The 14086-nt window shown below is 28.5% G+C and overlaps 2 non-coding genes across 2 annotated transcripts; both read right to left on the bottom strand.

Annotated features, from left to right (window-relative positions):
- Positions 1 to 11836: 11836 nt before the first annotated feature.
- Positions 11837 to 11908, bottom strand: TRNAT-UGU (transfer RNA threonine (anticodon UGU)). The gene has a single exon. It is a non-coding gene; the product is annotated as a tRNA-Thr (tRNA).
- Positions 11909 to 12939: 1031 nt separating this feature from the next.
- TRNAT-UGU (transfer RNA threonine (anticodon UGU)) lies at positions 12940 to 13011 on the bottom strand. Its single transcript has one exon. It is a non-coding gene; the product is annotated as a tRNA-Thr (tRNA).
- Between the last annotated feature and the right edge of the window lie 1075 nt (positions 13012 to 14086).

Here is a 14086-nt window from a genome sequence, read left to right as displayed (position 1 = left end):
TGAAATCATTATGACTTATTTTTGGACCGAACTAACTCCGTCTATTTTGGTCCCAAAAACGGTCTTCATTAAAATAATGTATAGACCAATTGGACATATAAATAGTTACCGACGTTATTTGTGGTTTGAAATGGTGAACATTGTACAATGATTTCATACGAAGTTTAAACAGACATAGCTCGGAGGAATATCCATCCCGTTGCCCCTCCTGGAATACAGTACTCTGAATTCGAGCATTTTTTGAGATGGATGATCAAGTTAAAAGTATATTACTTTGATTTTATTCATCTTCCTTTGGTTTAAACTATTGGAAATCACACAAGTGCACTTATTCCTATCTTAATGAATAAAGAATTATCATAGGCCTTAGCAATTATCTAATTGTTATAAACTTTAGCATTATTGTTACAATCTCATATTCTAATATATGGATTCTATCTAGTAGTTGTTCAAGAATATGTCGTTTACTTTTTATAATTTAAAAGCTTTCTAAATAATTATAATCTATGTAAGATCTTTGTTTAATATAATGAATACATCAATGACTGTTGATCTAGAAGAAAAAAATTCGGTCTCCCATTACATTTGAGACTATAACAAACGGTCCATAAAGTGAGACTGAAAACAATAGGTAAATTGTCTCAAACCGTGGTTTGTAAAGAAAAATATAGCATAATGGACTGAGACCCCGATCTGGACCGAAAAATCGGTCTATAAAAAATCAATTAAGACTAGACCGGGGAAAAAAGTAGCCGCTGGACCGAATTTAAACAAAAAAACAACATCCATAAAAAAAAACTTCATTTCATACTCAGTCAATAAGATTCATATCAGTGTTAATTTAAGTAGCTATGACTAGACGAAATATATAAATCAATAAATATTTTTTTGCGTGTTGATGACGAGCCAAAAAGAAACAGCTTTATTGACAAAATTTGACAAAAAAAACGAAATTAACACCAACTCAAATGTACCCTCACCACCAAATGAGATGATGACCACTCCAAATGTGTACAAAAAAAAAGATATAAATCTCACACACTAGTGCCTGTACGTATGTGCATAATTTATAGAAATTGATCAAGTGAAGTGTTTATCATAATATTATGTGCATAATATCTATAAGCATTGATGACTCATTCAACCATGTTGAGTTGCATACATCTATCAAAATAAATCTTTGTTATATTAAGCCCTTAACGGATTAATTTATTTTACAAAAACATGTAATTTTCATGGGGAAACAAATTCTAAAAAATAATATATGTATTTTTTTAAAAATAACTTTCATCTGCTATCAGGGGCGTCCGCAGGATAATATTTTTTTTGAGGGGGAGGCTTGGTTTAAAAAAAAATAAATCAAAAAATTAAATTTTTGGAAAATAAATAGAAAAATTTAATTTTTGTGAAAAAAGAATATTAATAAAAAAATTTCAAAGATCCATAACAATTCACAAAGAATTTCAAAGATCCATAGCTACTCTCAAAAAATTAAACTATTTGGAAAGTAATTTCAAATATCCAAAGATATCTACAAAAAAATTCTGAAATTAAATTTCAAATATAGAATTTTTTGGAAATAAATTTCAAGTATTAAATTTTTTAGAGAAAAATTTCAAAATTCATAGCTTTTCACAAAAAATTAAAATTTGTAAAAAAAAATCAAAAATCCATTTATTCAAAAATCCCATCTATTTTCAAAAAATTTAAATCCAGATCTGTTTAGAAAAACGGAAATGTTAGGAAAAAAATTGAATTAAATTTCAAATATTACATTTTCTTAAAAGAATAAAACAATTTTTTTAGGGAGGGCTACAACTTTCAGCACTCCCCCTATGGACGCCACTGGCTATAACATAAGATGAATATGGTAGCCTTGATTCATAAGATACGGCATTTCAACTGTCGACAGTTGAATTTCTGAAGAGGGAGATGTTATTAATCATCATCTATATGTTACGAGGGAAGAATCACGGCGAATTCAAAAATCAATGGATAAATCCTCTGGGAAGGTACTTAAAAAAAAATTCAATGAATCCTTATTGTTCATACCCATCAAATTCATCATGATCATGGATTCAAGCCGATCAAAGAGTCCCTGAAATTTATTAATTCCTTTTCCGCTTCGTAGTCCCGACCTATTCACCTTGACATATTGAGGACTGTCTATTTTCAATTCAATCTGTACCAACTAATTAGGTATATTTCGGATTACTCCAATCCCAGACAAAGTTCTCGGGAATTATACTTCTTTTATATTACCTAATATGCGTCCCCCCCCCCAAAAAAAAAAAAAAAAAAAATATTAGAGATTGAAAGCGAAATAGGTCGTATAAAATCCGTTTAGAGGTGAAAATATCTTCAAAAAATTCAACAAACTTTGGCAAATAGATGTATAATATAATTAAATAAGCCTACAAAACATTGCAATCTATTTTATGGTCTACATATGTACACATTAAGGGACGCCCAGCTCCTCACAATGATACTTTGAAGGGGATTGATCCCATAGGGTTAAAAAAAACAAGGAATTGAAGAGGAATATTAAGTTTCGTATAAATGTTTGTATTATTATTTTATATTACAACTGGAAGCCGTAATAGCAATAATCAAAGGGTGGTCTAACAAAGTTGTGTTTAGTACATTTTTATTACAGAGGGAAGTATCTAAAGGAACTCCAACCGAGACAAATATGAATGACACATAAACATACACACTTATATTTTTATATTACTTATTTGAAAGTGTAGAGTTATGTTGTGTATGTACGAGCAACGAATATATATTTGAAATGATATTATTATTATTTATAATAATAATAATACGGGGCTTCATACAAATTTTCATTTGTGAGCTCATTGATTAAACGAAGAAAAAAAAATCAACTTTGGCATCTGTCCCTAGCTCGGCAGATCACATGTAATGGAGTTTGTAACATTATTTTTCTCGAATGAAGGGGAAAGACTACAGTGGTCAACATGATCATCACATCCCGTGACTACTGAATCACGAATATTAATCGGAAATGAACGGAAAAAACGTAGAATATACAAATTTGTTTGAGGGTATTTCGAAACAAAAAAAAAAGGTAAAAGAAAATGAATAAAAAAAGATATTTAAGAGCATGATTATGTTGCAACCGACTAATGTGTATATAACTTTTACAAAAAAATTTTTTTTGGAAAATAAAACTAGAAAAATTAAATTTTGTGGAAACAAAATGTATCTTGATAATTTCGTTGCTGTTATGTACACTTGCAATCACTCGATTTTGACGATTTTTTTAATGATCTGTATCACTCTCCACGCCCCTAGCAAAGAATAAATGTGTTTGCAACTTATTTTGAGAAAATTGATCCTCGTGGATATCTTTTCGCCACTTGTTTTTTAGCTTTGCTCCTCCTTATTTCGATAATTTAATCGTGATAACAGAGAACTATTGCTGTAGTTTATAGTGATTTCCGCCAACAGATACGCCGTCATATATATATATCATGTCTTTTTCCCCACACTTGAATTCAAACAAATAACCGTTGTTTATTTTTTTTTCTGTAAAATAATACTTTAAAAAACATCTTTTTACCTTTTTAAACTTTTCCTACAAAAATTTAAACATTTGGGGTGCGGCTCAATTCCCTTTCGCCCACTAAATCTTAAAGTTACCATATTTTTATGGTATTCTTGTTCTGTTAAGAACAAGAATACCATAAAAATATGATTTATATTATTAGCTAGGGACAGATGCCAAAGTTGATTTTTTTTTCTTCGTTTAATAATATGATTTATATTCTTTTTAATTCTCCAATTATCAGTTAATCAATTAGAAATTAATCAAGTGATATGTTTGTCATAATATTATCATTATTGTTTTAAATGTGCTATAAGAAACAAGAAACAATAACAAGTTTTGACACAGCAATTCACAAAAATTTCTTCAAATGTCTCAAGGAAAATAAACATAATATAAGTCATGACTGTCCGTCAATAAGAAGAGTAGGCACTAGACACACATTCGTTTTGGGGTCAAATAATTATTCAATAATTGTACATGTGTTATTTAACAATAAAATAATATATTATGTATATACGTCGGTATATAATTTGGTGTATAGATCTATCGTTGCTTTTTTTTCCTCATCTGACAATCAATTTCATTCCTGTTCAAATTCAACTCATATTATTATATTTTTTTAAATGTATAAAAGTATATTGTTAAGTAAATAACTACCTTGCCTACTATTCAGGTATTTAATATCTAGAAATGCTTTGGAAAAAGTAAAAATGTGTTTTTTGACATCTATTGATCCAAGTTGATTAATAGATTTATTATACATACATCAATCTAATCAATACATGAAGACAATTTATTTCTATTAAATATGTTTTGTACAAGGTGCAATATCTGTACAAGTTGTAACTTGTATAATCAATTTGCAATTTTTTCATCTTCAAATGCATTATTTAATTACACCACTGGTAATTCATATTAACAAAATTAAATGAGTACTATTATTTCCTTTTGATTTATTTAAATTAAAGGATTAATATGTATTTATGAGTAATATAACTCTGGGCATTTGAACTTTATAATGTGTCACATTTTAGTCATTTGTTTTAAAATGGCCAACAATTACACCATTAATAAATTTATAAATCTATTTACTATTCAACTATTGCATGATCCTTATCCCAAGTACAGCAAATCCTTCATTTAGGAATGTTCATCTCATTTTTTAAGGTTCCAACTTATACAGTTTGCTTATACAAGTTGCAACTCACAAAAAATTGCAACTTGTACAGAACATAAATAACAATATTTTCAAAATGAGGCATAATTAGGCTGACATGTTATAGCAGGGGCGTCCGCAGGTGGTGGGCGGGAGGGACTGTTGCCCCCCCCCCCTTCGCCAAATGAAGGATAATTTGACTTTTACTACAATTGTTTTTGTCATTTGGGTAAATTATGCAAATTTAATTATCAGATTTTTATGTAAATAGCTGCTGACTTTTTAAATTTTTTTTCTAAAAAAATTAACATGTGATTTTAATTTTTCGAATTTTTTTTACAAAATATTTATTTTTTGAATTTTTTTGCAAATAATTGTTGAATTTTGAATTTTTTTTTTATAAAATTTAATATTTGAAATTTCTTTTTAAAAAATTTAATATTTGATGTTTTTTCCAAAAAATTTATTGCTTAAATTTTCTTCCTAATAATTTAATATAAGAAATTTAGTTTTTGAAATTTTTGTAAATAGCTGTTGAGTTTTGAAATTTTAATCTAAAAATTTAGTTTCCGAAATCATAATGTCAAAAATTTAATTTTTAAATTTTTCCGAAAAAATTATTACTTTAATTTTCTTCCTACTAATTTAATATTAGAAATTTAGTATTTGAATTTTTTTTTTTTTAAATTAATATTTGAATTTAAAAAAAAAAAATCTTAATTGAGGAGCTATAATTTTTGATTTTTTTTTTCCAAAATTTAATTTTATGTGAGTAACTTAGAATTTTTGATTTTTTATCAAAAAATTTAATTTTGTCTGAGGGGCGATTAATTTTTAAATGTTTTCCTAAAAAAAATATTCATATTTTTTTCTTAATAATTTAACATTTGAATTTTACACTTTTTTTGCAAATAACTATGAATTTTTGAATTTTAAACAAAAGTCCAAAAACTAAGCCTCCTCCCCCACCCCAAATATTATTTTATGGACACCCCTGCATAGCTTGATTCTAACGCCAAATTAATTCCATAATGGATTATAATAAATCCATGACTCCTGAAAACAAGCGTTACTTTAATGAAAGGAATGTTAAAAAATATTTTTGAATTTAAGCATAATAAAATATGCTTGTTACAAAATAGCAGGGGAAAAATAAAATAATAACACATTGCCTTCCATCAGAAAAAAACAAGACATGTCAAGGACAAATGGTACCTAATACGTAAATGTCCTTAAGAAGTTGGAGTCTTGATTAGAGATTCCAAGTTAGTCAGCATATAATTTTCTTTCAAAATACATACACAAAATTAAATCCATTGGAATTATATTTTATATTAAATTAGGCCAGTAGAATGTATAATTATTGTGTATATGGTAGAATTACTAGGATAAGAAAAATAAAAGTTACATTAACAATGATTGAGTTCAATAGATTGTAAAAAATGTATATTTATATATTATGATAATTCAGGTAGAACAAACGTATTTTTGAGGATTTTTTAACAGAAGAAATGCTTCTAACAATATGTTAAAAGTTGTTTATTAAATATTTTGACTTTTCATACTTTTAAGAATAATGACATAAAGAGTTGGCTTTACGATTAACAATGTGTTATGTACTTCCTTCAACAAGATTATTTACTCCATAAAGCCATAGAAACCGTGATTGGCCGCCCCCCAAAATAATTCAATAAATATTGTTGTTTTTATTATCCATATATCTTGAATATAGTCAAACCTCGGCCAAAAAAAATAAAACATGCACCCATATTGGTGTGTTCCATAGCCAAAAATTGATTACTACGGTCCTTGTCCATTTCAACTGAACAATATTTATTATATAGTAAGAAGGGAGGGGGGGGCTAGTTCCACGAATTCAGTTTTTAGTATATTGCTCAGCGTGATAATTGATATCAAGACGTGATTAATTTTGTAAAGTTCGAATTAACATGCAAACTTTGCATCAATTAAATAGCACAGTTAATACTATTTTAACTGTAATTAATATGCCTCAATGATGGGCTACGCTACGGATTAGGCGTGGCACACTACTCATTTTCATTTCACGTAGTATTTTTTGCAAAATTGTCATATCATGATCAAAACGTATATAGTCCGCATCAGTCCTGCCGTGTAAAAACATTTTTTAAATATTAACGTCATCTTGTATTTTCTGAGACTCTATCAGGGTTGCGGCCTTTTAAAAAGAAAAAAAACTTTTAGGTACAATTTTCATTGGTCTAACTTATTGGTTTTAGTATTAGGCAAATTATTTCAAATCTGTATTATTAAAAACAAAGTCTCAGCCCTGGGTATTTATAATAACATCAGCTCTTGCTTCCTTCAATCTTACAGGACGTTTCATTAAGGAGATTAAGGCATTTCATTATGTGACCACCAGATACAATTTAAGTATTCAGGGATTTGATGCAATTTGACTGAATGGAGAACAAAATTATTTATCTTACAAAAAAAGAAACTTGCTAATTGTAGTTTAAAATTATTTAAAAATACATTGATTTAATTTAAGAGACATCTAGCCAGTAAAAATGATCTAAGTATGTCTAAAAAGAAGTCATATATCGTATACCAATAAAGTAAAGAAAAAAAATAAAGAGGAGTACGGGAAGCACTCTATAAAAAGAATTAAATCACGCAGGCGTTTAGTTCAACTCATATTAAAAAAAGAAAAAAGAGGGAAGTACTCACTTTATATAAGATTTACGGCATGACCATCCCCGATTTTGATGATTTTTGGTACACTTATTTAACATTATAAGGGTACTCATTGTGCAAAATTTAAGATAGCTGGGATACACAGAGGCCATTTTAGGGGCACTCAAAGTTCTGGAAAATGTCGAAAAAACCGTGTCCATCTTATACTTTAAAAGACGATAACTCCTTACATAGTGCTTGTATTTTTACTTTCTTTATATCAAAATACTTAACACATACACAGCTTTCATTTGAGTGTAAGCCCAATTTATTGTTTCCATAAAAAAAATTGAGTGGGATCTGAATGTGATCATCGACAAACAGGCCACTAACTAGAGGTATGTGGAACACCTCAATATTAATTTACTTTTTTTTATACTATACGAGAGTGTTTGCTATGAAACTCACTTTAACCAATACGAAATCCTTTCTGATTTTGAGATGTAGTTGGGTATGGGTAAGAATCTACCGGAATATTATATTTTAGTCCAGTGAAAATTTATAGGATGCCAGTCCGTCAACACTTCCGGTAAGTAATAAAACTCTACCAAAATTCATTCAATAAAACTGAACTTTTTTGTTACAATACAATGTGGGTTTAAAAATAAAAACTTTTTGCCGGACAAAAAGATGACATTCCTGTATTATTTTTTAACTGCTACTTGAATATTCAAATATGTTTTATGTCAAGTGAAATATATAATACACAATAAGTGTGTATACACTAAAAAAGAACAAAATATTTTAAATTACGCATAACTTTGTGATCAACGCAAAAATATAATGCAACTTACTGGTCATTTAATCTTGTTATCGATTGGGAGTTGTTTACAAAAGAGTATTCAATGGTGCGTGACAATTTAATTTTTTTCGTTATGGCATTGTCAAATTGAAAAGATTTAGCAAAATATTGTGGCGACTCAATTAAAGGCACTTGAAGAAATATAATAGAACGGATCTTCGGGATGTCTCAGAATATCTTTTGGTAAGCTATTTTACGCTATTAAAAAAGGGAGATAGAATATGTACTTCATGCAGAAAACAACTACATTTAATGAAGGTACAAAACAAGCCATCGACAGAAATGGATTTGATTGATCTTCCGACAGTAAGTCCAAGTTTATGCGGTGACAAAACAAGATAAAGTGCAAGAATCTGTGTGCCTTGGTTACTGGATCTAATGTTGAAGTCGATTCAAGCGCTTCAATGTGCTCAGAAAACTGCATGCTGGAAGTGATAGAAGGACTCAAGGAATAGTATAAATTTTCAAATCATGCTAAAATAATTCAGATTTTAACCATTTTTGCAAAAACTATGAGTACAAGAGGTATGATACAGAATTTTGGGATATTCTCGACGAATGGCAGTTGATGCAAAGTAATTACTCGATGTAAAAGGTATTCTGGCAATTCTTAATCCAAAACAGAGTAAATCAATGCCTGCCGATGACATGGGAAAAGTGGTTCAGTTGTATCGTTCAAACGATTCAAGTAGAATGCTATCTGGAAAAAAGATGGTATTGTCGTACGAGAATTTAGTGGAAAGAAGATAAAACAAAAGCGATTAATTTTGAACAATTTAAAGGAATTATTTCAAAATTTTAAAGATTTGCACCCAGATTTGGGTTCCCCAAATTTGCTTCCCTTCGACCAGCAGGATGCGTTCTTGCTGGCGCTTGTGGTACACACAGTGTGTGTGTGTGTGCACTATTCATCAAAATTTAAAACTGATGATTATGGGATCAAGAATGCCCAAAATAACAGATTATAAGACCATGCTATTTCAGATATAGTTTGTAATCCTGCATTACCGTTCTACTATTTCCTTACCTCTGATGTGTGTAGAGTCATTGAATCCTCTAAGGATAAACCGCTTGACAAATTTGAAGAAAACATGATTGAGGAGATACAATTTCAGCAATGAATTTCAACTGATAGGTGTGAACTCTCGAATACTGCTAAGCCAATTCAAGATTTTGTTAAAGGTTTTTTGAAAAATTATTAAAACTACCCATGCACGATCGTATTGCAATGACCCAAGCAATTTTTTTTGGAAAAGAAGAGATAACAGAAGGAGAGTTTGTTGTCATTAGTGACTTTTCTGAACATTACAGTTTTTTAGTACAGGACGCTGCCCAAGGATTTCACTGGAATTCATCTCAGGCGACCTTTGGTCTACTATTATTTAAAAAATAATGTGTTATACCATCACTCATAATCAATAATTTTTGATTACAGCAATCAGAATGCAGTAACAATGCATTTATTTCAAGATCGTCTGCTCAAACATTTGACAGATAAATTTCTACAAATAGAAAAAATATATTACTTCTCTGATGTTTGGGGAAGTCAATATAAAAATTGTAAAGCTTTCTTAAATCTTACATTTCACAAAGAAGATTTTCAAGTTTCTTTGTCTCTTTTTGATATTACCTAGGTCTGATAAGCTGTCTCAAAAATATATCATTCTATATCTTGCTAAACCAGTATTGATTCTTTTAATTTTTATTTACTCAAGGTTTTGAGAAAACAGTTCATGAGCAGCCTTCTTAAGTATGACTTTGATGTATTTTTGCAAATTTTTGATTACACCTCTGCTTTTAATAAAAATACATTTTTTTTTTTTTTCATATCTGAATTTGTAATTCAAATTATATTTTTTCTTGTATAGTAAAATAATTATACAAACAGAAAATCATTTAGGAAACTAGTCCAAATACTATTGTATGGTACGTCAAACCGTTCCAGATTATTTAATGATGAAACTGTTTAATGTGAGAAAAAAAAATGCTACTTTTGCTTTGATGCACAAATATAAAGAACAAAAATGTCCTCCAACAAAAATCAATAATTCATCATATGCTATGATATGTTTCAATGTCTATTCATGCTAAATTATTAACATTTGATTATAAACATTGTTTATTTTATAAGAAAAAGAATGCCTCATAGAGGATTGAATTCGACCCCTGGTTTACAAGACCAGTGCTCTGCCACTGAATAGATGCTCGATAAGATTCATGTGATCGATCTATTTCCATATTTATTTTCTAAATTATCAATTAACAGTTTTTTTATGAATTGTCACCTTTATAGATATAACAAATTAAAATAAAACTTAAAAGATTTGTAATGAAATATCCCAAATTATGCTAAATAAGTTTAATTTATAAAAAAGGGATCTGTACTCAAATTCAATAATTGACTCAAAATATTATATACTGGATTTCAGTTAATAGCCTTTTTAGGTAACAATAAATTCATAAAAATAGAGATATGCTTGATAATGAAAAATATAAGAAACTTGTAGTCTACATTCAGATTCAAAATTTTAATTCATTTCAAAATGTGTAGTAGTAAAGTAAATGCCTCCAGAGAGGATCGAACTCTCGTCCCCTGGTTTAGCCACTGATCTAAGTGGCTACATTTATCTGATATTTATTTAAGACTAATTTTATATTACTTACTTTTGTTATCAATTAAAGTTAATTAACAGCCATTTAGTTGAACGGAATACTTTTTAATGTATAAAGAATAAATATAGAGAGATTATAATCTGTCAGAATATATTATTTGTAAAATACAATAAAAAAATGATATTGGGAAAATATTAGTTCTCTAAAACAAAGATATATTGTTTTGATTTTAAAAATATGTGTGAGATGATCCTATTGTTCAATTAATCATAGTAAATGAACAATTTATTCTTTATGATACACTTTTTTTTTTTTTAAACTAAGAATTGTTAAAAGTATTTATATATATGTTGCTCCAAATAAAACAGAGTATCCTGTTTACATATTCATCAAATTAATTGGCACGTGCATTCTGTTTATGTCTGTATACTTTAGCCAAAAAAAGAGCGGGTCTACCTTAATTAAGTGTAGCTCAGACATTATTTAATTTAAAAAAAATATTATGCAAAATTAATTTTTGTCAAATTAAGAACGCTCTAATGTGTATTAAAGAACGTTTGAATTTTCATTTTATTATCATTATCAGTCGATTTGTATTTGTGAATTCTGTGTAAAATGACTAAAAGACTTAATAACACGTCTGTCAAAATTTAATGAAATCAGATGCTGGGAGAAATCATAAAATTTTATAGATATATATTTTTTTTTTGATACATTCATCATACCTGAATTTGTAATTAAACTTATATTTTTTCTAATATAGTAAAATAATTATGCTGTTCGAGATTATTTAATGATGAAACTGTTTAGTGTCGAAAAAAAAAAATGCGACTTTTGCTTTGATGCACAAATATAAAGAACAAAAATGTCCTCCAACAAAAATCAATAATTCATCATATGCTATCATATGTTTCAAGTCCATTCATGCTAAATTATTAACATTTGATTATAAACATTGTGAAATTTTATAAGAAAAGAATGCCTCCAGAGAGGATTGAACTCTCGACCCCTGGTTTACAAGACCAGTGCTCTGCCACTGAGCTATAGAGGCTGATATACTTCATTTATGTTGATAAGTATACAAAAATCATTTTCTACTTTCGGTATCAATTAAAGTTAATTAACAGTTGTTTATGTGATTTGAACACTTTTGTATGTATAAAGAACACAATATTGTTAAAACATAGCATTTGGGTATTTTGTTTCTAAAATATGTTTTTAGTCTGCACATACACATAATTAGTTGAATACAATGAATAATAAAAAAACAATATCAAAAAAATATGAGTTTTGTAAAACAAACTTATATTGCATTAAATTAAAAAATATGTGTCAAATAATTCTAATCTTCTATTAATCAAAAATTACACCTCTTTTCAAAAATATATCTGATCTGTAAAGTATATTTTGCTACAAATGAACTGGATTATTCGGTTTATATTGTCATTAAATTAGAGTATACATTTTGTATACTTCAGCGAATAAAATAATTTGGATTTGCTTATTTTGAGCGCTGCTCATACACCATGAACGTTTTAAAAGATAATTATGATGGGGTCACAAATTACAGTGATTCAAAGAACGTCTGAACTTTCAATTAATTGTTATTACCAGTCATGAGATACTTTATTATTATAGTGTCATCTCTGTAGAATAAATGAAAGACTTATAAAAACGTCTGTCCCTATTTCATAAACTGAGATGAGAAAATACCATCATTGGCAAAAAATAACACAATTTATTTAATTTTAGTCAAGACATTATTCATTGCTGAAATTGTAATTAAATATATATTTTTACTTGTGAAGTAAAAATAAATTTAAAAACATAATTCTTTTTTTTCCTATTCCTGCATACTATTATATCACAACATGTCGGTCCAAATTTTTTAAATAATGAAACCGGTAGGTGTTACAAAAAAGGCTTTCGACTTTTATTTTAGTGTACAAATACACCACACAAAAGAGACTTTCAACCCAAATCTATAATTGATGATACAGAAGTAACATAATTTTTCAAAGGTTATTCTTGCAAAAATAATAATATTTCACTGAGGATTTTTGTTACATAAGAAGAAAAACATGCCTCCAGAGAGGATCGAACTCTCGACCCCTGGTTTACAAGACCAGTGCTCTGCCACTGAGCTATAGAGGCTCGATAAGTAATATGTGTTCGATCTATTTCCAAATTTATTTTCTAAATAATCATCAATTGGATTCAATTAACAGTTTTTTTTATGAATTGTCACTTTTATGGATATAACAAATTAAAATATGAAACTTAAAATATTTGAAATGAAATACCCCAAATTATACTAAATAAGTTTAATTTATAACTCCAAAAGGGATCTGTACTCAAATTCAATAATTGACTCAGAAATATTATATTCTTGATATATCATTTAATAGTAATATAATAGTTTAAATGCTTCAAGTGAAGAACAAATTCTCAGCCATGTCCTCTACAGCTGGTCATAAAGAGATTATTTGCATTTTCTTTTTGTTGTGGTTTCCTGAGTTTCTGTTTTAAGTTGCTCCTATATACATATTCTAGTTTATATGCGTATATAGGAAGAATGGGAAGATCCGATTCAACAAACCTAGCAGTTGAGCTTCTGCTTTACGATCTAGATATAACCCATGCTCCTATTCAAGCTTTTCCTAATCTTATCAATTTTTAAAGAGCTTCATTATTAGTGTTGTGTATATACTTTTTAAGGATTGAAGGCCACAGTCCCATCCAGTTAAGTCTCAGTCCGGTTCATTTCATTCCAGAAAATCAGACCTAATAACTTATACAGTTCGTTCTTGATCATGTGACTCAACTTAAAAAACAAAACATTTATAGATATTTCGTCGAGGCATTTAGTTTAATATTTTCTTATGGATGAAAGAGCATAATTAAGGTAATATGCATAACAATATGGTCTAGGAATGTTATGTAATGGATCAATTGTCTTGAAGTTGATCCTAGTAATGAAGAAGAGTCGTTCGTCATTGGAAGTTTTTTGAAGCTGTACATATCCCTCCAAAAATTTGACAACTTAATTAAAAAGGAATTACTCAATAAAATGTTGAAACAACTTGACATAAGACTAATCGGGAACTTTTAAGACGATGACAGTCCAGTTCCTCCTTTTTGCATTTCTACGAATTCAATCCTAGAATACATTATTATCTATAGCTGTTTTTCTTTGTGAAAATGTTTGATTGAGTGTGTTGAAAAGTGT

Source organism: Lepeophtheirus salmonis, chromosome 7, assembly GCF_016086655.4.
Source record: "Lepeophtheirus salmonis chromosome 7, UVic_Lsal_1.4, whole genome shotgun sequence".
Taxonomy (NCBI): domain Eukaryota; kingdom Metazoa; phylum Arthropoda; class Copepoda; order Siphonostomatoida; family Caligidae; genus Lepeophtheirus; species Lepeophtheirus salmonis.
The sequence above is the reverse complement of the archived record's forward strand: the minus strand, read 5'-3'. Positions and strand labels throughout refer to the sequence as shown.